We start from the raw sequence: 27050 nt of genomic DNA on the forward strand, positions 1-27050 counted from the left end.
AATAAGTGGTGATGGGAAAACTGGACAGCTACATGTAAAAGAATGAAATTAGAACACTGTCTAACACCATACACGAAAATAAACTCAAAATGGATTAAAGACCTAAATGTGAGACTGAACACTATAAAACTCTTAGAGGAAACATAGGAGGAACACTCTGACATAAATCACTGCAAGATCTTTTTTGATCCACCTCCTAGAGTAATAGAAATAAAAACAAAAATAAACTAATGGGACCTAATGAAATTTAAAGGTTTTGCATAGCAAAGGAAACTATAATCAAGACGAAAAGACAGCCCTCAGAATGGGAGAAAATATTTGCAAATGAATCAACGGACAAAGGATTGATCTCCAAAATATATAAACAGCTCATGTAGCTCAATATCAAAAAAACAAACAACCCAATCCAAAAATGGGCAGAAGACCTAAACAGACATTTCTCCAATGAAGACAACAGATGGCCAACAAGCACATGAAAAGCTGCTCAACGTCACTAATTATTAGAGAAATGCAAATCAAAACTACAATGAGGTATCACCTCACACTGGTTAGAATGGGCATCATTAGAAAATCTACAAACAACAAATGCTGGAGAGGGTGTGGAGAAAAGGGAACCTTCTTGCACTGTTGGTGGAAATGTAAATTGATACAGCCACTATGGAGAACAGTATCAAGATTCCTTTAAAAACTAAAAACTGAATTACTATATGACCCAGCAATCCCACTACTGGGCATATACCCAGAGAAAACCATAATTCAAAAAGACACATGCACCCCAATGTTCATTACAGCACTATTTACAATAGCCAAGTCATGGAAGCAACCTAAACACCCATCGACAGATGAATGAATAAAGAAGATGTGGTGCATATATACAATGGAATATTACTCAGCCATAAAAAGGAACAAAATTGGGTCATTTGTAGAGACATGGATGGACCTAGAGACTGTCACACAGAGTGAAAAGTAAGAATGAAAGTAAGTCACAAAGAGAAAAACAAATATCATATATTATCACATATATGTGGAATCTAGAAAAATGGTACAGATGAACCAGTTTGCAACACAGAAATAGAGACACAGATGTAGAGAACAAATGTATGGACACCGAGGGGAGAAAGAGGGGTGGGGGGTGGGGGGATGAATTAGGAGATTGGGATTGACATGTATACACTAATATGTATAAAATAGATAACTAATAAGAACCTGCTGAATAAAAAAACTAAATAAAATTCAAAAAAAAAAAAACAAAGAAAGGGACCTAATGCGAGGCTGATTGAGCCCCTTTATCAGGTAGTTAGAACCAATCAGACGCATGAGGACTGAGAAACATAGACATATCCCCACTGGGAAGTTGCTTGCTTCTCCTTGGCCACACCTGCCTTTCTCCTTCTTCAATCTCTCCTAGCTCCTTATCTATTTGGAGCTCTCTGGAAAGAGACCACAAAACCCAGGCCCTGTCTGTCCTGTAGGGACATTTAAGATCCCCTGGAACCCTGTTCCTCATTCTGATGTGTTCACTTTGGTGTCCTGGTTCCAGATCTTTGACTCCAGTTTCAAAAGGACAAGGCAAATATATTTCTCTTTCCTGGTGTTTAAGAATTCCTCTCACTTGCCCTCTGCTGTCATCCCAACACTCTGAATGAAGAACAATGTTACCACATGTCACATGCACAGAGAGACTCCCACAGAACTGTTCCCATAGCACTGCCTTTCTTTTGAAGACACTGATTTTTTGAGCAAGTAAAAGAGGAAGACATCGGAAGGAGAAAGAGAGGGTAGGGTTGCCCTTGGCTCTTCCCATTGAAATACTTTCCAGGATTGTAGGCAGGTAGGGAAGACATGACTCGAAAGGGGAAAAAAAGGTATTTTTGTTGTTGTTGCTTTGTACTTTTCCTACGTTCTCAAAAATACAGCCTCAACACAACACACTTATACCAATGACTTCCCCCATGAGACTTTTCTGTGGAGATTTAACAAGCTGAAATTCGTTATAGATCTCTCTTTTATATCCTCACTTTTAGACCCTCTGAAATCTAAGACCACCTCTCTATTTGTATTATTAAGTTATTATTAGCTAAATTTTCAAATAGATACCAGCAAGCTACTTGGCCCGATAGGAAGAGTTTTTTTCTAAGGAGATGCTCTTCTGAAAACACAAGCAGATTCATGCAACATCAGGCAATCCTGGAGAAGTACAGCCCCTGTCTGGCCTATGCTCTTTGTCTTGTCTTAATATCATATCACATAACATCCCCACCATCCTTCTATGACCCTCTCACCAAGGAGACAGATATCTAGTGAAATTCATCCAGTTTGCAGTCTTATACAAACAAATATAACTGGAGCAGACAAGAGATTAATGACCAAAACTAAAAGAACATTAGTAGAGCGCACAACTCTCCAGATTTAACTACTCATAACCTAATGCGCCAAGTTGCTGGGATCATCAAGAGAAGATACATCATTTGCTTTCCTTCTTGGTAAACGTTGGAAAGAATGCATCTTGAGCATCTTCATTGAAACTTTGGCATCAAAGCAAAATTTACAGCTATAGAGCCTCCACGTTCCATGTAATTTTTTAGAGTTGGTTCACTTTCAGAGATTATAGTGTATCATGAAGTTCTGCAGATTCTTCCTTGAAAACAGTGTATACCCCACATCTACTGTCATCTCTTCATTCTCCCTGCCCCTTCTCTTTCTGGATGTGGTCGTATCTTGCTTGGACTTCTGAATTGATCTTCCCACTTTCACCTCTCCAATCCATTCTCCACACAGCAGTCAAAGCTAGAACATCCATTGATGATGTCATTCCCCTATTTAACTCTCTCTAATGGCTTCCCTTTGAATAGAAGATAAAATCTGAGATCCCCAACCTAGGCTCTGAAGCCCCTGCCTACTTCTGCAGCCCCCACTTTGCTCTCTGAATTTGAGCAACATTTTGACCTTGATTTCTCTTGCAACTCCAAGTTCTTTCCTACCTCAAAGATTTTGCACACATTATTCTGTTAGCCTGAAATGCTCTTTCCTCATGCTTTGCTTGATTAACTCCTCCTCATGCACCAGCTCTCAGCCTAAATATCAGTTCCTTGAGAGGCCTCTCCCCCCATCCCGACTATCAGACCCTTTTATTACCACTCTCATAGCACTCACTTTCCAAATTTATGCCTTAACTTGTGTGTTTATTGGTCCCATGTCTATCTCCTCCACTATAATAAATCCCCATGCAGACAGGGACGTTGATGCCTTGGGTCCCACTGTTCCCACTGCCCAGAGTGGTACCTCGTACAATGTGATGTGCTCAACAGATAAGTAGTCAATGAATGCACAGATGAATATTTGTGGAAGGAAGGGAATCATAAACCCCCCAAACATCCCTCAACTTCCATGCAGAAGCCCTCCCACAGACAACGTGAGACTTCCAGACGACCCAGTGTACCTCATCCTAGATGCATTTCATGCCATAGTAACAGATTTGTGGGGGATAGGACATTCTACCCTGCTTCTGCGGCTCCCAACCAACTAACCCTACAGACGCCCTGACTGCTTCTGCCTCCATCACTACTGCTCCTTACCTCCACCCCCACCCCTGACAACTTACTCTGAGGTCAGAGGGTGGAGAGATCCTTTTAAAGACTCTGCCCCTTCACACGGTCATCGAAGACCCTCAGTGTCTTCTCTTTCCAGATCCTGTGCCTGTAAAAGCCACACAGGCCTACCCTTGCTTCTTTTTAACTTTTCTTATTTTTCGTTTTTTTAATTTAATTTTTATTTTATGGTAGAGTATAGTTGATTTACAATCTTGCTTCTTGCAGTTGTTGCAAACAAGCCCCAGCCCGTCAGCTCTATTCATCAGATGGGCTTGGACCCAGGCTCTGGCCCCTCACTTTTCCTTGACCCTCCACTCCATCCTAGTGTCCACCTCATTTCTGGAACTCAGCTTGGTCTCCCAATCCTGGCTCCACTCTCAGTGCTTGGGCTCAGGGACTGAAGGAGCAGCCCAATTTGGCTTTCTTCCCTCCTAAGGGCAAAGCTTACATTCGGCCTTAAAATCTCTCTCTTTGCTGTTTGGAGATAATTTCAACCTGACACTAGGCCTCTGGCCTGTGCTCAGGCCAAGCTTAGGCAAGTCTCCCCACAAGACAGGAGATCATGGGATTTCCCTGGCGGTCCAGTGGTTAAGACTCCACGCTTCCACTGCAGGGGGCATGGGTTGGATCTCTGGTCGGGGAACTAAGGTCCTGCACACCACACAGCGTGGCCAAAAAAAAAAAAAAAAGAAAAAAGACAGGAGATCAGCGAGCGGTGGCCCTTGCCCAACTCTGAGGTCCAGTTTCCCTCTGGTCTTCCACAAACATCCCCTTTAGCCTCTCCTTCACTCGTGTCCTCAGCCCTGCACACTCTGCCCACTCTACCCCCGCCCACCCATCCACTAAATCTGTAACCAATTCTAATTCCTCAGTCAAGTTCATCTCCAGATCTTCTAAGAAACCCTTCCCATCCCTCCCACCTACTCACCGTGACTTGTTCACATTCAGCACACAAGATTCTCTACAGAAAGATGAAAAAAGGACAGACTCGAATTTAAATTCCATCCTTGTCACTTACTAGCTTGGGGCCTTGAGGGAATAACTTAATATCTTAAAGTCTCATTGTTTAAAAAAATCTGTGAAACTGGGATAATACCCACTTAGAACATTTGGCTGCTAGCACAGATGTGCCACATCATAAGCATTCAATAAATGTGCGAGGGGGGAAGCTATGGCAATTGCAAAGAATTGGAAGCCTTGTTTTTGCCTGTATAATTCTCCTAGATGCGGAGAAAAATCAGGAGAGCAGCAGAGTAAAGGAGAGATGTATGGAAAGGAAAGCTTCTGCTTTGGGTCTTAAACAATAAGCAAAATATGGGTAAGAAGGTAAGAAAGAGAAGCTTTCCAAGAGGGCCGACATGACGAAAGCCTGAGTACATCATGGCCATGGGACCATGGGAAGCAGAGCTGAAGAGAGTGAAGGGAAAAGTAGAAAGTAAGCCTGAATAGAAGGAGAAGGGCCAGCTCAGGAAAGACAAGACCCAAATGCGACCCAGGTTTCCCTTGACTCCATGGCTCTGGGTTTTCTCTTCTCTGTAGGTGGACCCTTCAGGCTGCATCATCTCAAAGCATTCGTTTATTTGTAACTCAATTAACCCAGCTTAGGGAGTGACATAGTACACATCTCACCCAAGAAAATAATTAATGTTTGAAAAATTCAAATGCCACCTAAATTAATTGCTATGAAGATGTTGCTGGAGAGCCTTCAAATGCATCGGCCTAACCCTGGATGTGGTGACAAAAGCAGGGACCTCCCACTCTGCTCCTTGACCTTGCATCACTCTGTTTGTTCCTTAAATGTTTGCTGGCGTCATGGGGAGGCAGTTGTGGAAGAGTTCCAGTGAGTCTACATTTGCAAAAGTTATTGACATCTTGGCTTGTCTATAAAATGGCTGGGTTTAAAAAAAAAAAATAGTAGACTCAAGGTAACCTGGTATTTCTTCTTATTTCTCGATTCCTTTGGACCTCGGTATCTCTGGTTAGGTTATAATAGTAGTACCAATACTAGCTCCAGATAAGTAAGACCACACTAAGACCCAGAATAGCCAAAGCAATCTTGACGAGCTGGAGCTGGAGGAATCAGGCTCCCTGACTTCACACTATACTATAAAGCTACAGTAATCAAGACAGTATGGCACTGGCACAAAAACAGAAATATAGATCAATGGAACAGGATAGAAGCCCAGAGATAAACCCATGCACATATGGTCAACTAATCTATGACAAAGGAGGCAAGGATATACAATAGAGAAAAGACAGCCTCTTCAATAAGTGGTGCTGGGAAAACTGGACAGCTACATGTAAAAGAACGAAAGTAGAACACTTCCTAACACCATACACAAAAATAAACTCAAAATGGATTAAAGACCTAAATGTAAGGCCAGACACCATAAAACTCTTAGAGGAAAACACTCTTTGACATAAATCACAGCGAGATCTTTTTTGACCCACCTCCTAGAGTAACAGAAATAAAAACAAAGGGCTTCCCAGGTGACACAGTGGTTGAAAGTCCGCCTGCCGATGCAGGGGACACGGATAAGTGCCCCGGTCCGGGAAGATCCCACTTGCCGCGGAGCGGCTGGGCCTGTGAGCCATGGCCGCTGAGCCTGCGCGTCTGGAGCCTGTGCTCCGCAATGGGAGAGGCCGCAACAGTGAGAAGCCCGCGTACCACAAAAAATACAATAAAATAAAATAAAATAAAAATAAAAACAAAAATAAACGAATGGGACCTAATGAAACTTCAAAGCTTTTGCACAGCAAAGGAAACTATAAACAAGACGAAAAGACAACCTCAGAATGGGAGAAAATATTTGCAAACGAATCAATGGACAAAGGATTGATCTCCAAAATATATAAACAGCTCATGTAGCTCAATATCATAAAAACAAACAACCCAATCCAAAAATGGGCAGAAGACCTAAATAGACATTTCTCCAAAGAAGATATACAGATTGCCAACAAACACATGAAAGAATGCTCAACATCATTAATCATTAGAGAAATGCAAATCAAAACTACAATGAGGTATCACCTCACACCAGTTAGAATGGGCATCATCAGAAAATCTACAAACAGCAAATGCTGGAGAGGGTGTGGAGAAAAGGGAACCCTCTTGCACTGTTAGTGGGAATGTAAATTGATACAGCCACTATGGAGAAAAGCATGGAGGTTCCTTAAAAAACTAAAAAAAGAATTACCATATGATCCAGCAATCCCACTACTGGGCATATACCCAGAGAAAACCGTAATTCAAAAAGACACATGCACCCCAGTGTTCATTACAGCACTATTTACAATAGCCAAGTCATGGAAGCAACCTAAACGCCCATCGACAGATGAATGAATAAAGAAGATGTGGTACATGTATACAATGGAATATTACTCATTCATGAAAAGGTATGAAATTGGGTCATTTGTAGAGACGTGGATGGACCTAGAGACTGTCATACAGAGTGAAGTAAGTCAGAAAGAGAAAAACAAATATCGTATCTTAACACATATATGTGGAATCTAGAAAAATGGTACAGATGAACCGGTTTGCAAGGCAGAAACAGAGACACAGATGCAGAGAACAAACGTATGGATACCAAGGGGGGAAAGTGGGGGGGATGAATTGGGTGATTGGGATTGACATATATACACTAATATATATAAAATAGATAACTAATAAGAACCTGCTGTATAGAACAGGGAACTCCACTTCGCAGTAGAAACTAACACAATATTGTAAAACAACTACACCTCAACAAAAAAATAAAAAGTGGCTGCTGATTGGGCAGGTATTTTACCTGTATCATGACATGTATTCCTCACAACAGTCCTAAGAAGTGAGTACTATATTTATCCCCATTTTATAGGTGAGGAAACTGAGGCACAGAGGTGTGTCAAGTAACTTGTCCAAAGTCACACACTTAGAAGTGATGGAGTTAGAACTCAGACAGGGCATCTGCCTCCAGAGCCCGTGGTCTCAACCCTCCTGCCTTTCTGCCGGTGCCACGAAGGTCAGCATCCTGACTTTACAGGGAGAGAAACTGAGTTATGAAGCGATGAAGCGTGGGCTCAGCTCACTGAACAAGTGGATCAGTGGCAAAGTCAGAGCACTACCACCCTGGCTCTTTCTTGGCTCAATTTTTCTACCAACCAATCTGTATAAAGATGTTCCCTGTCTCATCATCATTCTTCCATTTTTAATGGTTCCCAAGGCAATGGGACTTGAGCTCGAAGAAACAAAAATCCATGACAAAAGCAAAGCTGCCCCCCCGGCTAAAATTCCATTTTCCTAAAGCTCAGGATTCCTAATCAAAACAAAAAGCAGTCAATCCCAGCCTTTTGACACACCACAGAATGGTCTTCAAATGGTCCAAAGTCCAGAGAAATGGATATGTCTTTCCTCTTGTGTAGGAGGCCAGGGAATGTCAACATCAACAGGTCAGACCACAGGCCTCTGGGCTTTTTTCAGAGCTGAGGTTACACATGTAAAGATAGGAGAGTTACTACTTCTAAACACTTGGAAGTTTCATGGATTCTTTTAAAATCGCATGGAGGTCCTTTAAACTGCTTCATCCTTCCTCCTTAACCAAGAAGGAGAAAATAGGATTTGGGGAGCAAAACCAAGCTCTCCATGTGGGAGTTGCTTAGAGAACTGATAACAATGTCTCTGGTTCTCAAATACATATTAGAAATATACGTGCATCTTAAACGTTGCAATCCTGGAGAATTTTATCTGGCTTCAGATTTAAGGGCTTGTTGGTACCTTAGATTTTGACACAGTTACTTAGGACAGTTTTAGAGAAGAAAAATCAGGCTGGGCTTCATTCTCCTCCAGAAACATCAGCAGCTACTGTGTCGAGAAGACCTTAACTGGGGGTGGTCTCACCCCTAAGAGGTAATGATGCTCAGACAGGCTCTGGGGGAGGTCTCCGTGTGTGGGAGCTAAGCCCAGTAATCAGAGGCTGCAGGGCGAGGGACAGAAGGAAGCCGGTGCTGTGCGCTACAGCCAGCCAAGATTGAAGTAATAATAGACATTTCATGTGGCCTGTTCGGTCTGTCAAAAATAGTCCAAAAGTTTTCCAACAGTGGCCAGCCAGAAGCCCTGCTCAGAGCCAAAGACAGCAACTGGAAACAAAGTTGCCAAACCCTTCTATCCCACTCTGTGTTGTATTATTTTGTGTTTTTTTTATTTTTCCCTTGGCATTTGGAACTTAGATGTCAGCTCTGGTGGATAGAAAAGCACAAGGCTTTCCTGCTGCTGTCTGTGCAAAGGTCATGTCATTGAAGGCAGTGGCCATCTGCACGTGGAGGCGGGAGGGAAGCAGTTCTTTCCACATGTGCATGGTGAGGATTTTTCAGGAGGATGAGATAATCATTTTTCATTTAGTTTTCAGTTCATGTCCAGTCTGGCTTAACTTCCCTGTGCTGAGGATATACTGATGGTGATCAATTTTACTACCTGCTTGGCACTGCAAAGGGGCAGGCCTAATTTGGGTTAGTGCCCTTTTTAGCAGGGAACAGCTATGTGGAAATGAAGTGGAACATCATGTCTTTAGGGGGTTTATCAGTTCTCTGAGAAATTGGCTAATGGAGAGTCTTTCCTTTTAAAACACTAAGCTGTGTGTTTCACAAACACTCAGGAAACTGAAGCTCAGCTTCCCTCAGATAAGTTTTATGATAAAAAAAAGAGGAGCCTCTGTTCAAACAAATAAATCTTCAGAGGGAACAGTAGAAACATAGACATGAATTTGCTTATAAATATTTCACATTTTTTGACCTTCCCATGATTTGGTTTTTCCTTAGGGTTTTAATTCTAGTACGGAAAGTGCCCGGTACGTAGGAAGTACACTAAAAATACTGAAGTGGATGATTCCATCTGTGTTGAGCCAAGCGTATTATTATGTATATAATTAATGATAGCATGAGTTGAACTAATAAGACAAACAGAGAAATAGCCAAAAATTACTAACACCACAAACATCACTCATTCTTGAAGGCAAAGATCACCCCTAATTGGAAGAGGTCTCTGGGCTCATGGCCTCACTTTTCTTAGCTCATCCCATGTATGCAATGTTTGACCGCCCGGTACATTAATCAGCCCTGACGACATCCTTATGAGATAAGTGGATGAGGGGTATCCTTAGTTTCATATGGCGGAAGGAGCGGACCAAATATGTGGAAACGAAACAACTCGCCTAAAGTCACTGAGAAGCCAGGGGATAAACTGAGATTAGTACCCACAAGCTTTTTCTTTCTCTGCAACCAACCCTGAGTCCCATGAAGCCAAGCGTGACCCCAGATGGTCTCCGAGAAACTGGTCCTCCCTAGGCACTGCAGACAGCATCCTTGCTCTGGGTGCCGGGGGTGAAGAGAGGAGGCAGCTGAGCCAAGGTGCCCATCCCCTCAGAAAGAAAGAAACACATACATCTGTAAGCTTCCGAGTTTATTTATTTATTTATTTTTGCGGTACGCAGGCCTCTCACTGTTGTGGCTTCTCCCGTTGCAGAGTACGGGTTCTGGATGCGCAGGCTCAGCGGCCATGGCTCACGGGCCCAGCCGCTCCGCGGCATGTGGGATCTTCCCAGACCGGGTCACGAACCTCTGTCCCACTGCGCCACCAGGGAAGTCCCCGAGTTTATTTTTGAAGTGCCCTTCTCAGTAGGTAGATAAAGGACAAGGAATTTGAGACGGAACTTTATCTTAAAGAAAAACAAGGGATGAAAAGGGTGATTGCGATGGGCTTTTTCCAGATTAAAAGGATCTGAAATATTTCTGTTCAATGAGCTTGGAATGAAGTTCAAATTCAGTTCATAAGCTTATCTCCCAATTTCATTTTTTAAAGTACCTCAAACATCAACTCCCACTCAACTTGATCAAAAGCCTCTTCTGCTTCAAGAGAGAGAGCAACAATCAGCTCTCTTGTTCGCATCGCCAAGTAAGTGTTCTTAATCAGCATAAAAAACACCAGGAGCCAAAGGGTGGGTTGTTTTTTTTGGTTTTTTTTTAAATAAAAAGTGGTTTGATGCGGCTTCAGGCTGGTGGCAGCCTTCTCGGCCCAGAAAAGTATGAGTCGACTCCTCAAAGATGCAGAGGCCCAAGAACAGAGGCGCATTCCTGCATCCCGCATTTCTCAGGCCTCAAGTCCCCAGTTGTTTGTGTCCTTCTACCTCATTCCTGCTCCCCTCCCCCTCAACAGCATTCCACATTTCCCACCCTTGTTTGGATCAGGGTTTCAGTGCCCTTTCTCCTTCCTAAAAGTATGCCATTTGGACTTTTCTTCTTCCCCCTCGTTACGATTTGCTCCTAAAATCATTAGGTGGGGCAGAGCACAGCACCTAAGAGGTGGTCAGAGGTGACTGTTGGAACCCCAGTAGGGCGAGAAGGGTGTCCCCATAGGGGGGCTGCTGAGGGTGCTCCTGCGGGGTGGCAGGCTGGCTTGGGGTGGCAGAGTCCACATCGGGTGAGGAGGGCGTCCCCGAGGAAGGGCAGCCAAATGTAACATATCAGAGTCCAGGCAGAGCGGCAGGACATTCCTCCAGGGGTAAGGGGACGGAAGTGAAATAAGAGACCGGTTACACAGAGACGATAAATCAAATGAGTAACTTATTAGGGACAAGGGGAGCCAGGGTTCTTACTGTGGGTGAAGAGAGCTGCAAATATTGAAACAGAGGAATGAACTCTGTAGTTGTGGGATCGGAATCGAAGGTATCCAGGTGAACTCATGGTTTCCAATATATTTATATAGATACAGAAATAAATGTGTTTATACCCGCCTACATACTGTGGAAGGTAGAAAAATGGACTCCCCAGATGTCTACATCTTAATGCCCCAAACCTGTGAATGTGTTACATTACAGGGCAAAAGGGACTTTGCAGATATTATTAAGTTAAATATCCCGAGATGGGAAGATTATCCTGGGTTATCTGGGTGGGCCCAATATAATCACAATGGTCCTTGTGATTATACTGGAAGGCAGGAGGGTCGGTCATAGATGTGATGACAGAAGCAGAAGTAGGAGAGAAAGAGAGAGAGATTTGAAGATGCTGTGCTGCTGGCCATTTGACATTTGTGAAGAAGAGGCCACAAGCTAAGGAATGCAGGGAGCTTCTTCTAGAAGCTGGAAAGGCAAAGAAATGAATACTCTTCCAGAGCTTCCAGAAGGAATATAGCTCTGCTGACACCTTGATTTTAGGACTTCTGACCTCCAGAGCTGTAAGGTAATAAATCTGTGTTGTCTTAAGCTACTATGTGTGTGCTAATTTGTTATAGCAGCAATAGGAAAGTAGTTCACATGTATATTGGTTAGTTCTGTCCAGTGAGAGAGCCTGGGAACAGATCCCCAGTAACAAGGAGCACACCTAGCTTATAAGTACCATTCTCCACTAAAAGGAACCAAGGCTCCTTGGAGAAATGGCTGATTCAGGGCTGGAGCCTGGAAAGGACAGGTAAATTTGGAATATAACTTGTATCAGAAAGAAGGAAGTGCTCAAATGGTGGGGCTTTATTGAAAGGATACAGCAGTCAGCTTGAAGGGACTGCCACTGGACAAGTCCAGGAAAATCTGAGTGTCAAAATAAATAATGATAGTAACAGATTATAAGATGACTAAAAAGAAAACACAAGCCTTAAGGACATAAATTAATAAATGAATGAATTTAGAGTTTGATTAGGATCAGGGCTTTTACATCATTACAAAATACCTCCTCACAAAATACTAAATAGTTACAAAAGGGAAAAGAGTAGCTTTACATCAAAGCAGCTGGGCAGGTAACACCTTAATCAAAATATCAGAGTGACTATTATCACTAATGGGACAAATCAAAATCGTGCCACCCAATAGGATGCAATGAGAAGACCACATCGTTACTCCTGTAATATTCCTATAATCTTAATCTAATCATGAGGAAACATCTGACAAAACCAAACTGAGGGGCATTCTACAAAACAACTGGTGTAGAGTTCTCAACATTTTTAAGATCACAAAAGTCAAGTTGAGACTGAGGGATCCTTCCAGATTGGAGATTACAGGGACATGACAACTAAAGGCAACATGGGATTCCAAACTGAACTTTTTCTGTTATAAAGGAATTTGGTGAAACTTGTATGGGATCTGAGTGTTAGATGGTAGTAAACGTATTAGGGTTAATTCCCTAATTTTGGTAGCTGTATTGAGGTTACGTAGGAGAATCAAGTATTAGGGGATTACTCTCATATGGTTCTGGAACAAAATTCTTTGTACTGTACTTATAACATTTCTGTAAATTGGAGATCATTTCAAAACATTTTAAATGTATATCCTTTGGTCCCAAATTCTTTTTTTTTTTTAATTGGGGTACAGTTGCTTCACAATGTTGTGTTAGTTTCTGCTGCACACCGAAGTGAATCAGCTCTATGTATACATATATCCCCTCCCTCTTGGGCCTCCCTCCCATCCTACCCCTCATTCCACCCATCTAGGTCACCACAGAGCACCGAGCTTAGCTCCCTGCGCTACACAGCAGGTTCCCACTAGCTATCTGTTTTACGCATGGCAGTGCACATATGTCAATCCCAATCTCCCAGTTCATCACATCCTACCCTCTCCCCAACCCCCGTGTCCACACTTTGGTCCCAAATCCTTTTCTTATACTGTAATGAGGTCTTCTCCCTCCAACCGTAGCTTCAGTTCTCCTGGTAGAAATGAACACTTTTCATTGTGCCAGGAGTCAGCGCATCTTCAGACCACACACCTTGGAGGATATCCTGCATCTGGGGCACAGAGCCTTGCAGGCCTTGTGGCAGCACTGATTGAATCCTGGGTGGTGTGAGATGATGAGGAGGGGTGTGAAAAGATGATTTTGAAACGCAATCAGAATGTTCTTGCTTCACTTTTTAACATTTTCCTAACATCTGACTAAAATACCCAAGTTCACCATGGTGTGTCAAGAAGAAAAGTTGAGTATCATCTGTTAGCATTTTTGCTCTACCATCAATTTAATCTCTCAAGGGCTCTCTGTTAGGAAAAAGCAGATCAATCTTTTGGAGAGGCTCAGCCTGAAGGGCCGAGATTCTTAGAATGTCACAGTTTTCTAAATCCCAGCTCTTCTTTTCTTTAGCTTTCCTTGGCAGATTAATTCCATTTCACTTGAGCATTTATGTATACTTACACAAGCCTAAGTGATATTTCAGGCTTCAAAGAAATCTGGCAGAGTGCAAAATACAGTTTAAAGTAGAAATTAGACTTCTCCATGTCTCTCCAAGGAGTCCAAAAATCTTATGCCACCCATTAAGAACAAATATTTGTCCTGTTTAAAAAAAAAAAAAAGAGCTATAAAAGATCATTGGGGACAACCAGGGGAAAATAAATTCTGGTTCAGTATTAGAAATTAGGTAATTTATTCTGTTAGATGGTGCTCGGGTAAGTAGGAAAAAGTCCTCATTTGGGGGGCACGTGTGCATGTGTGCAGAGTATTTCAGTATAAAAGATCTTGATGTTGGTAATTTTCTTTAAAGTGATTCCAAAATATGTATACACACACACACACAGACATATCTATATGTGACTCAAATATGGTGAAGTGGAAAATTGTTAACGACGGTTGCATCTAGGGGGTAGGTATATGAATGTTCATTGTACTGATTTTGCGAGATTCTAAAATCCTTCCATTTGTCTTTTGTATTCTAACATCTATCTTCTTTCCTCACTCACAAGCCTGCCTCAAAAAAAAAGGCTTTTGGGGAATTGTGGATGCATCCCATAGTACATACATTTTAGGATAAATTTAGCTCCTTTGTGGCTATACCAGGTTGTTTCGGGGTGGGGGGGCTCTCAAAATCCTTATGCACCTGCTTTTGAGTTCCAGACTTAACACATAAATATCCATAGTGCTATTGCCTTTGACATCAGGATATCTGACATAAATGCTCTCAGCCCTGGAAAAGCTGGGATTTTAGATGAGTTTGTTCCCTCTCTCCTACCACTTTAAAAAGAAGCTAATTATTTCCCAGAGATGTAGATTGTGCCTCCCAAAGGCCCTCAACCCCTTTCACAATGCCTTTGGTCTGCCCCTCCCTGTAACTGTCAGACAGACAAACACATGCACAATCACGCCCAAAGGCTTTCCTCGCTCCGTTGTCACTTCCTGACTCCTCCAGCCACAATCAGTTGCTTGGTCCTCTGGGCTCTGACAGCATTTTGTTCATGTCCTTGAAACAATACTTACCACTTGGTAATTTATAAATTTGTTCATCTGTCTTCCCCATAGGCTCTCGGCTCTTTTAAAGGAGAAACTGTGTATTATTTCTCTGGTCCAGTGACTGACACATAGTAAGTGCTCAGTAAAAGCTTGTGAGTGAGTGAATGAGGGCATGAATAAATGCCTTTGAGTTGGGGCCTAGTCAAGGTCTAATGACTTGTAAAAACCGTGGGAGCAGCATTTCTAATACTGCCCTTGAGATCCTGATACTTAATCTTCAGATCTTGATACCTAATGCCATGCAGAGGCATTAAACAGCAGTCACTGTACATGAGATTAAAACCAAAGAACATTAGCGGTATTTAAAGCTTAAGGCATTTTTCCCTAATAAGTTTCACTTTTTTTTTTCACAGCTTGAAAATTAGAGCTCTAATAGCCGTGCAGAACATCCATCAAACACTTCCACGGGATAATGAAAGTCACGAAATATTCACAGAGGACATATGGACACGCCAGACAGTTGGGGGTGGTGACCAGGCGAAAACACTGAACCCATCTGGAAAAGGAAGTATTTTTTAAACCAAATGTCATCTGACATTTACACCAGACTCTATTCTAAGGGCTTTAGGTGCATTATCACATTCAGGACTCACAACAGTCCTGTGTCATGGGGCTCATTATCATCCACATTTAATCGATGAAAAATGGTGCAGTGACTCACTCACCTGAGAGTCACTCTGAGCCCAGATTGTCTTGCCCTGGACTTGCTCCCAGATTCGCCTGTGCTCTACATCAAATTGGACATCATGGAACCTTGCCACGTACAGATGTGCAAGACATTAAAAATTAGCTTCATCTTATGAGTCATCTAGTCAACCCACTCAAGGTCTAGAGAAGGAAATGGAGACCATAGGGAGTAATGGCCTGCCTTGGTTTATACTGATTTTTCCCAGCAGGGCCGGGCTAGAACAGAGGGTCCTGGCTGCCAGCCCAGCCTGCCTTCTCCCAGGACACAGTCCTCTTCTCTCCTCTGTCTTCCTAGTGCAGCATCTGGTAAGTCACACAGTGCATATGTGAATTCTCCTGGTTGGTCTGGGGGTGGTTGGTGAAATTAGTCGGTGCTTCTTCGCAAATAAACCTCAGGGTGCTTATCCCACCCAGACAATTATGTTTAATATGCTCAAGCTAAGTTAATACACCATTAATAATTATTGTGAATGATATAAAAACTAAAAGACAAAAAAAAAAGAAAGTGATGTTTAAGGCTATTTTCCCCTCAGCAAGGTTCAGTTTTTCCACAACTTGAAACAAAACGGGAGTCTCTGTTAGAAATGTATGTTATTAAATATCAATTTTCTAGCAAGGGAACCATTAGATACTCTTGTCTAAGTGAAACAAACTCCACTTTGTGCTTCTCCATGGGTCCAGAGCTTTAATTAAAGGCACGTGATTCAACATTTTCAGTTGACTTAGAAAAGAGAACCAAAAGGGAGACTGTGTATTAACTGAAATGATTTTCTTTTTAAACTCCTAATCTTTCTGCACTGAATTTTAAACACATTTATCTTTGATTCCTTGTCACTGAGATTTTAGATATTCCAGATTTCACATTAAATTTGAAATTAAATATAACTTTAGCATGAATCTGGGATTTGTCAAAACTCATATATTGGTTAACTAACCAGCAATTTGCAGTTTTATTCTCTGCCCTCCACCCTTTCAGGCAACAGTCAGGCAAGGTAGTAACAGGTTTCAGAAATCGGTTTAACAAAGAAAACAGTAATTTGTGCTGTCAACTCCTCTGTGAAACAAACACCCTCTATCTTCTATCCTCCCTAAAAAGGGTGGAGGTGTTTCTCCCTCAAGAGGCCTCCTGCCACGCTCCCCTGGGGAGGAGAGATTTCCCAGGATGCACTTCTTTCAAACATCTTTAAAAGCCTAGTTCATTCTTTCAAGTTTACTGTGCTGCTTAACCGAGACATGCCAAATGTGAATGTGTCAAGGCCAAATAAATACCACCCAGTGAAGTTCAGATTCTCTGACTCTTCCTTCAGGACCTATTTTCCCTCCTGCTGGAGAAACTGTCCAGAAATTTTATGATAGCTTAGTTGTCACAGTACCAGAGAACCCAGCCAGCATCAGCATTATAACCTTCAGAGCGGTCACCATTGTCTGAGAATCTATTGTGTACCAGATACCATGCTCTGGGCTTTCATCTTATCCGAGATCATCTTTCGAGAAATAGAAGAGTCCCGTAAAAGCAGGCACTTATGTCCTATCAAGGCTGTTCTGTCTTTACAGGTCAGAGACAGAAAAGAAATGATATGCATTTACTTTTTCCTTTTGAGAAGAAAGTGACCCTTTAATATGCTGCACTGACTATTTCGCTGAAGGCTCTTCCATTAACTTTTCTTTAGTTTTAATGTGCAGTAATCTTGATTCTTTAATGAGGAACCATGAGAAAGAACTTCCCTGTCAAGGAGAAGCAGGGCGGAGGGGCAGGTCATGTTCCATCCTCTGCTCACCTCTTCTCCCGCTGCCCCCAGACTGGGCCTGTCACAGGCTCAGAGCTGGTACAACCATTTCTTCTAAACGCAAAGAAATCTGCCCCAGAAGACTTCTCGGGATGTCAAAAGATTCCTAATCATCAGAACCAAGGCCATCTGGGCTTCTAACTTAATCTAGATAAAACTGCGTACCTGAATTGATAACATTCTCTAAACTAGACCAAGGACAGTATGATACTTTGTAACTATGGGAGGGAATATGGCTTTTCCTGTTTGGAGAGAAGATAAAAGGATCTGCTGAATGCTAAGGAGAGCCTCACAGTGTTAGATCTTGATTCTCCCAAACGATAAGGAAGCGAACAGAACAGAATAGAAGACCACTTGTGCTTCAGAGTTTTTCTGCAACAGAATGTTTCGTGTATTATGAACTGAAGGCATTTTTCTTTTCTAGAGTTTACATAGACCTGGGGTAGTCAGGAGATATTCCGATTACCAAAGAAGCTGGAAAGAGTTTTTAACTGTACAGGGCCCTCTCTTGTTTAATTCTTTTAAAAAGACATTTATTATTATAATACAGAGCAATGCCTGTGGTGCCATGGGAATTTAAAAAGAGAGATGACTAAGTCTTATGTTTGGAGTTTATCATCTAGTAGAGAGGATATGTCTAAATATAATACAAAGAGTAAATCAAGAGAAAAGAGAGGCAAGAAAAACACCAAGTATGAAGGGGTCTTTTAAAAACCCTATCTCAGGGCTTCCCTGGTGGTGCAGTGGTTGAGAGTCCGCCTGCCAATGCAGGGGACACGGGTTCGTGCCCCGGTCCAGGAAGATCCCACACACCGCGGAGCAGCTGGGCCCGTGAGCCTGCGCGTCCGGAGCCTGTGCTCCGCCACGGGAGAGGTCACAGCAGTGAGAGGCCCGCGTACCGCAAAAAAAAAAAAACCCTATCTCAGGAGTGGTGTGGATGGTAGTGTCTTGTGATGATCTGAAAATTTCATTAATTAGCAGATTGAGGATGCAGATGATCAAGAAGACATGTTCCCTTGGCCTGACGGAGCTTCCAGGCTAGTGAGAAAGATAGACTTGTTAAACAGATTTCCATAAACAAGGCTAGAGCTCTAAGAGACAGAAATGAAATGCTCTGAAAACTGAGAGAAGAGAGGGGCCAGCTCTGCTCAGGAAAACCAAGGCAGGCTTCACACAGAGGATGACACTTGAGTTGTCACTGAATGTGGTGGTTTTAAAATATGTCCACAAATTTTTGGAAAAAACTCCTTTCAAGAGGTGGGACTTAATTCCCCTCCCCTTGAGTGTGGGCTGGACCTAATGACTCATCTCTCAAGGAGGCAGAAGTGACAGTGTGTGTTGCTTCCAAGACTCGGATATCAAGAGCACTGTGATTTCCTCCTTACTCTCTTACTTGGATCACTCACTTGAGAGGAGTCAGCTGCCATGTCATGAGGATGCTCATGCAGGCTTATGAAGAGGACCACACGGCAGGACAGCCAGGCCTCCTGACAACAGCCGTGGGAGGGCGCCATCTTGGCAGTGGCTCCTCCAGTCCCAACCAAGATGTCCAATGACTTCAGCTGACATCTTGACTGAAACTGCATGAGGGACCCCCAAACCAGATCAGACAGCTAAGCCACTCTTGAGCTCCTGACCCAGAGACTGTGAGATAATACATATTCATTATTGGCTGAAGTCACTACATTTTGGGGTCAGTTGTTATCCAGCAATAGATTCCTGATGCACCAAATGAGTATCAGTTGGCCATACTGGCAGGTGGAAGGCATCCAGTTAGAAGAGCTGAAAGTGTTATAGTGAGTGGTTATACTGAGCGTGGCTGGAGTATGGAACATGTGGTTCCTAAGCTTTTAGTGTGTTAGCAATTTCCTTAAATCTTCTGCAAAATGAGATATTTTTAAATAAATGAATACTATTGAATATGGCTTCCCATCACACTTAGGAAAAAAATCTAAAGTCCTTGCCGTGGCCTAAAAGCCATTTCTCCAGCTCACCACAGTGCCCTTTGCTCACTTCGTCTACGTCACACTGGTTTTCTTCCGTTCCTTTCCTCCATGAGGACCTTTGCACACACAGGTCCCTCCACCTAGATTACACTCCTCTTCTCCATCCTCTGACTCAGTCGTCCTCGCATAGGACTCAGCCTGAGTGTGCCTCCAGGAGACCCCTTTCCTGACCATCACGCCTGTTGTTCTCTTTCGCGGCCCTTGTTTGTTTCCCCCACAAGAGGAATTGCTCCTGTTATGTTGTTTGTCTGTTTGCATGTTTTTGTCTGTCTTCCCCTCCAGAGAGTACATTCCACTGTGGCAGGGACCACACTGGCCTTTCTTTTTTTTTTTAAATTAATTAATTTATTTTTGGCTGCATTGGGTCTTTGTTGCTGCACACGGGCTTTCTCTATTTGCGGTGAGCGGGGGCTACTTTTCATTGCGGTGCACAGGCTTCTCATTGCGGTAGCTTCTCTTGCTGTGGAGCACGGGCTCTAGGTGCAAGGGCTTCAGTAGTTGTGGCACACAGGCTCAGTAGTTGTGGCTTGCAGGCTCTAGAGTGCAGGATCAGTTGTTGTGGCGCATGGGCTTAGTTGCTCCGTGGCATGTGGGATCTTCCCAGACCAGGGTTCGAACCCATGTCCCCTGCATTGGCAGACGGATTCTTAACCACTTTGCCACCAAGGAAGCCCCACACTGGCCTTTCTTGTAGTATCTCCAACACTCGGCATGGTGCCCGGCACGTGGTGGGTCCGGAATAAATATGTATTACAGTTATCTTCTCTCTCCTCCTGTGCAGTAGAAACTTCATATTAGGTATTCCTATTTTAAGACTGTTTGCCTGTGTTATTCCCATCTCAGAGAGAAGCAAATGAAATTAAACTCTACAATACAAAATATAATCTGTTTAATTTTGTGTAACTTCATATTATTTGATTATCTCATCCCTCATGTCTTGAACAGTAACTCATTTATTATAACAGAAAATAATAGAAACACCCCATCCCGCTCCTAGTGAAAGAATAACCCTTCCCCTGCCTCCACGCCATTCACAGAAGACCTTTTTGATGATGAAATACTTAAAATACATGGAAAAGGTACAGCCACTATGGAAAACAGTATGGAGTTTCCTTAAAAAGCTAAAATAGAACTACCATATGATCCAGTAATTCCACTCCTGGGTAAAAACTCTAATTCGAAAAGATACATGTACCCAGTGTTCATAGCAGCATTATCTACAATAGCCAGGACACGGAAGCAGCTCAAGTGCACATCAATAGATGACTGGCTTAAGAAAATGTGGTATATATATATATTATAATGGAATATTACTCAGCCATAGAAAGAATGAAATATTGCCATTTGCAGCAACATGGATGGACCTAGAGACTATTATGCTTACTGAAATAAGGTAGACAAATACTATATGATATCATTTATGTGTAGAATCTAAAAATAATACAAATGAATGTATATATAAAACAGAAACAGACTCATATAGAGAAAAAATTATGGTTACCAAAGATGAGGGGAGGAGGGACAAATTAGGAGTATGGGATTCACAGATACAAACTACTATATATGAAATAGATAAGCAACAAGGATTTATTTTATAACACAGGGAACTACACCCAATATTTTGTAATAACCTATAGTGGAATATAATTTGCCAAAAGCAAACAAACAAAAATGAATCACTATGCTGTACACCTGATACTAACACAATGTTATAAATCAACTATACTTAATATATTGAAAAGTAAAAAGAATAGTACAATGAACATACAATCTCCAATAAATAAAAACATTCTCCTATGTGACAAATCTAACAAATTTTCAATAATTTCTATTATCATCTAATATCCAGCTTTCCCCCAACTTCCTTTTATATCTGGTTTATTCAAATCAGGATCCAAAGAAGGAACACACATTGCATTTTGCTGTTATGGATTTCAGGTCTCTTTTAATATAAAACAGACCCCTTTCCCCCTCCCTCTTTCTTTACATGACTTTGGCTTGTTGAGAAGTCTGGGCCAGTTGTTTTGTACGAGGTCCAAACTTCTAGATTTGTGCGATTGTTTCCACAAAAAAAAACACAAAAGTGTTTTTTGTTAAAAAACACTTAACGTGTTTTTTCTAATCCCCTGGACTTCCTGTAAACTGAAATGCAGATATAGAAGTTTTCATGAGATGTAAGCCTTTTGGCAGCACTACTTCACAGATAAAGACCTGTACTACTTATTGCACAATATCAAGAGGTACATAATGTCTAGTGTGCCCCAACTGGTGATGCTGAAGTTGGTCACAGGGTTTGAGTGGTGACCCCAGATTTCACCATTGTAAAGTTCTGTTTTCCCCCTTATAACTGGCGTCATCTGTGGAGTCGTCCTTTGGCCCCATGCAAATATACAACAGACTTTTCCCCGTTTTGCAGGAGACCTAAAGGCGACCTCTCTGCTATGTGTGGGGTGTGGGGGAGGAGCCCAGACTTCCTCGTGCAATGACTCACTTCTGTGCCATTCCAGCTGTGCCACACTGGCCATGAGGCAACCCACATATGTTCAGCAAATGGCCACCTGGGCTTGACCGGCCAGGAGACAGACAGTAGGGACAGGCATGGGTTGTAGGGAAGTTAAAAAGTACCTTGTCCTTTAGTAGCACTGAAAGGATATATGTTTGGAAATTTAAGACAATTTCCAAGAAACAAGACCCAAGATACAATGTTAAGGGCAAAAACATAGGAGACTGAATCATACACACACTCTGATCAAAGTAAAAAACACAATATAATTTGGGAAACAATTGAAAGAAAATACATCTCCTAATGATATTTGGGATGAGCAGGTGGGATTATGAATTTTTCAATTTTTGTAATATTGTTATCTTACTTTTATAATAAAAATAATAACTATAAACAAATAAGAATACAAGATGTCTTGAGAAGAAAAAATCATGAATAAAAATGTAAACAGGGCTTCCCTGGTGGCGCAGCAGTTGAGGGTCTGCCTGCCGATGCGGGGGACACGGGTTCGTGCCCCGGTCCGGGAAGATCCCACATGCCGCGGAGCGGCTAGGCCCGTGAGCCATGGCCGCTGGGCCTGCGCATCCGGAGCCTGTGCTCCGCAACGGGAGAGGCCGCGGCGGTGAGAGGCCTGCGTACCGCAAAAAAAAAAAAAAAAAAAAAAAAAAAATGTAAACAGAGAGCAGGAAACAAATTTTAATTTTTTCTAACTCACTTTACTTTTTTTTCTAACTCACTTTACTTTTTATGTTGAAGTTTTTAAAGCAAATTAGAGACATAGTGACATCCTACCTACAAATATTTCAGCATACATCACTAAAGAGTTAGAACATTTTCCTTCAGAGCGAATATAAGATTATCTCACTGAACAAAATTAAGATTAATTCCTCGGGGCTTCCCTGGTGGCGCAGTGGTTGAGAGTCCGCCTGCCGATGCAGGGAACACGGGTTCATGCCCTAGTCTGGGAAGATCCCACATGCCGCGGAGCGGCTGCGCCCGTGAGCCATGGCCGCTGAGCCTGCGCGTCCGGAGCCTGTGCTCCACAGCGGGAGAGGCCACAACAGTGAGAGGCCCGCGTACCGCAAAAAAAAAAAAAAAAAAAAGATTAATTCCTTAATATCACCTAACATGCAGTCCATGTTCAAATTTTCCCCCAATTATCCCTTAATGTCTTTTACAGCTAGCTTCTGAACCAGGATCTAAACCAGAGAAACAAGTTTTTTAACAATCATACAAAAACTTTAAAATAGTATATCACCTAGTTACAAACTTTTCCTTTTAATTTCATATCTTACCCACAAATTTTATTGCTGTCATTACTATAAACGGATGTTACATGCATCTGGTTAGCTTATCAGTTCTAGAGTTGACTGTAAGTGATAACATTTATATCCTCACAATTCTCAAGTCCTTACTAGCAATAAAGAAATCTTAAAATCAATATGAAATTTAGATATGTTTGTTTATAAGTTGGACCCCAGAAGTAAATCTTGCCCAGTGACTCAGGAGCAGAAACAGAAGCAGCTCCTGGGCAATAAGTACCATCTCAGCAAAAGAAAGCAAAGGTTGATGTTCAGGTTCAGGCCATGATGTCATGGATGAGAGAAAATACATTTTGACTTGTCAGTCAAGAGGACATGGATCTTGGGAATTCCCTGGTGGTCCAGTGGTTAGGACTCTGCACTCTCACTGCCAAGGGCATAGGTTCAATCCCTGTTTGGGGAACTAAGATCCCTCAAGCCATGCGTCACAGCCAAAAAAAAAAAACAAGGGCATGGATCTAAAGGCTTACAGAATCTCCTCTCTCTTTATAATGACACTTTAAAATTCCCATGCGTTTGCTCAGGATCTCTTCATTTTCTAAAAAAACAAAGAGTATTCATTTTTCAACCACTCTCTGCCCAAGTGTGGAAATTAGCAAGTCAAAGATGATATGTCCAAGACATGATGTCATGGATCTTGCATCCCTCTGCACCCCAGAGTATTTAAACTATTTCAAAATACTAAACTGTGCCTTTGTTTTTTCTATTAAACCCTTCTGATGAATAGGGGAAAAAACACTTATGTTTTAGATTATCCGTTTCATTCTTTACTACCACCTGTGTTATTCAAAAGAAGCAAGGAAACGTTTTTAATTCTGTTTGAGCAATGACATTGAAATACATCACAGTCATAACTCTCCTTTTTTTGGGGGGTGGGGTTCGCGGGCCTCTCACTGTTGTGGCCCCTCCTGTTGCGGAGCACAGGCTCCGGACGCGCAGGCTCAGCGGCCATGGCTCACGGGCCCAGCCGCTCCATGGCATGTGGGATCCTCCCGGACCGGGGCACGAACCCGTGTCCCCTGCATCGGCAGGCGGACTCTCAACCACTGCGCCACCAGGGAAGCTCTCTCCTTTTTTTTTTTAATGACTGTAGGGCTGTACCCCACAGGCCTGCAAGCCCTGTAGTTGCCCAGCCTTGACACTGAAGAAAGAGCCCTGGAGACAGTGGCGGAGACATTAATGCTCTATTGCACAGGGGGATCTTACATATCGAAGCCAGGTCCCAGAGTGACACTCCACTGTGTGCGCCAGCCGGCTGGCAGGACATGACAGCCGTCCTTACCACTCAGGGGAGAAGGAGGCCACCATTTATAAGGGGAAATTGACATCAGGTGGGCTCATCAGTTACCAGGTACTAATTAAGCCCTATCATCAAGAGGATTGGACAGTCATGTGTCATAACTCTCCTTTTATATAGAATCTTTAATTCAGAGCTCTCAAAGTTTTTTTGTAAGCATTATCTGTTTGCAAAAAAAATATTGGTCACTTTGAGAAGAGGAAAGTTAAAAAGAGAAAATTACTTGCACCCTCAAAATTACATGAGTCAAGAATCAAGTCAGGATTAAACGTTGACCTGATCAATATCAACTTTGCCTGATCCAAGTCTCAAGGATTAACTTAAAATCTTAAAGACCCTCTCTTCCTAGACCCATGATATTGACCTAAAACGTTTTGGGTGTTCTCACACTAAGGTAATGAGGCCTCACACAATATGTAGACTCTATTTCTGTAACTATATGAAATACCTCTGCATGAATCAGTGGCATGGTTTTTTTGTGTGTTTGTTTCATCTGTTTCTTTTTAGGGACTGGGCACACCCAAGAGACAGAAGAGTCTCTATAGGAACACAGGAGAAATAGACACTGATCATTTATTGCTCTTTTCTCAGATTACAGAATTAACACCAATTTATTGCAGGAATCTTGAAAAAGCACCAAAAAGAAAATACAAATTACCAAGTTTCTTACTTGCGTCTCCAGATAGCTGCCTTTATCATTTTGATTTTCGTAAACATCTTGTCATGCATGTGCATCTCAGCTGTCATCTGGAATCTCCCTAGTCCTAAAGATATAAACAAATTAGACTCACATCTCTTTCCAGGCCTGTGGAAAACCTAATAACCTCCTGAATATTTCTGCAAATTCCTCCAGGCCTGGTGGCAGGTGGGGATGAGAAGAATTTGGAGAGGGCTGCCTCACGGCCCCTCTATCTCTGATTTCTTGCCTCTACTAGTCCCTGTTCTCTGCTCAGGCAGCCCCTTTGTGGTTTACACACATACTGAATGTGTGGCTCTTCTGTGCTAAACTTCACCGAAGATTTGGGAAAGCTCGAGAAGATGAAGAGAGCGACAGAGATTTACTTCACTGCAACATAAACAACTTACATCTGAATATTTAACATCCCTGTTCTTAAACTCTTTCAGCTTTTTTAATAACTTGGATTGTAACCTCTTGCCATGTTTCTGGGTCTTTTTTTTTTTTTAATATAGAATCTTCACTGAACCCACTCTGTACCTCTACTCCAAAAAAATTCTCTCCATTCTATAATGCTAAGCTACTCAGGTTTATCTAAACTTCTAATTTAGAAGCAGAGTGCTTAGGTTAAAATCCTAGGGCAAGTAAATTCTCTAAGCGTCAGCTTTCTCATTTGTAAAATAAGGATATTGATAGGCACCTCCTTCACAGACAAAGCACTGTGAGCTCATTGCCTGGCATATTGAAGAACGTGAACTACTTTCATTCTTGTTGAGAAGTATTTCACCTGGGCTGTATGGAGCCTGGAGAATCTTCCTTTGTTCTCTGTTGAGTACACCATTCAAGTTACCAGAACACTTTTATAATCTGCAGAAGCTTGGAGATTAGGAACACACAGTCTGATGCCGGAAGGTCCGTTGTCTGTGATGTGATCAGGGCACTGTCCATGTGGGTTTCTCAGGAAGCAGACACTGAGATGGAGTTTGCCGTGCAAAATCATTATTAGGGATCAATATATTTAAAAGGAAGGGGAAGGAAGCAGGATTGGTCCGAAGCAACCAACCATCTGGTTTGCCTGGTATGAGAGCTTCTTGGCACACAGAAATTTCCGTGCTAAAACCAGAACAGTCTTGGGCAAACTGGGATGGTTAGTCACCCTTGTTGAGGCAGAAGTTGAAATGTGATACAGGTTCATCAAAGCTTCTACCAACCAGGCAGGGAGCTCTGTTGTGACTATTACCCATCAGAATTGTTCCATCTTGGGAAAATTCTTGGGGCAATGGCTGGGTCTTTATACTTTGTCCCTCTGTCCAATGCAGGCTGCCCTGGGAAGGTCATGACCTCAGGCCAAATAGCTGAGGCAGAGCCTAAAGGCACTGACAGTTTGAAGGCAGCCGGGGAGAAAATCCTCTGAAGGACAGTGCTTCTCCACATCCACCACAGGCACCATTTTGTGCCTCCGTTTCCTTTATCTGCAAAATGGAGATAATAATGGTAAATACCTGGTAGCTTTATTGTGAGGATGGAATAAGTTGACATGCATAAAGTGATCGGAACAGTGCTCAGCACACAGTAACCTCCTAAACATTAGCTATTTCACCAGATCAAGCGTCTTCCTACTGCTTACTGTCAGATCCTGAAAAAATTTTTCGAATTAAAAAGAATTTTTTTTAATCAGATCCTGAAATTTTTTTTTTTTTTTTTGTAGTACGCGGGCCTCTCACTGCTGTGGCCTCTTCCGTTGTGGAGCACAGGCTCCGGACACACGGGCTCAGCGGCCATGGCTCACGGGCCCAGCCGCTCTGTGGCCTGTGGGATCCTCCCGGACCGGGGCACAAACCCGCGTCCCCTGCATCGGCAGGCGGACTCTCAACCACTGTGCCACCAGGGAAGCCCCTGATCCTGAAATTCTTGGTCTTTGGGTCTCCTTTGTCAAACCTCAGTGTCATCATGACC

At 42.5% G+C, this 27050-nt stretch overlaps 1 long non-coding RNA gene across 1 annotated transcript; it reads right to left on the bottom strand.

The window, feature by feature from the left end:
* Positions 1–21397: 21397 nt before the first annotated feature.
* On the bottom strand, positions 21398–26543 carry LOC132530823 (uncharacterized). The gene is made up of 3 exons (XR_009543905.1): positions 25795–26543; positions 25089–25182; positions 21398–21438 (listed from the first exon to the last, which is right to left on the bottom strand). It is a non-coding gene; the product is annotated as an uncharacterized LOC132530823 (long non-coding RNA).
* Between the last annotated feature and the right edge of the window lie 507 nt (positions 26544–27050).

The sequence above is a fragment of the Lagenorhynchus albirostris genome, chromosome 12, assembly GCF_949774975.1.
Source record: "Lagenorhynchus albirostris chromosome 12, mLagAlb1.1, whole genome shotgun sequence".
In the NCBI taxonomy this organism is placed as follows: Eukaryota; Metazoa; Chordata; class Mammalia; order Artiodactyla; family Delphinidae; genus Lagenorhynchus; species Lagenorhynchus albirostris.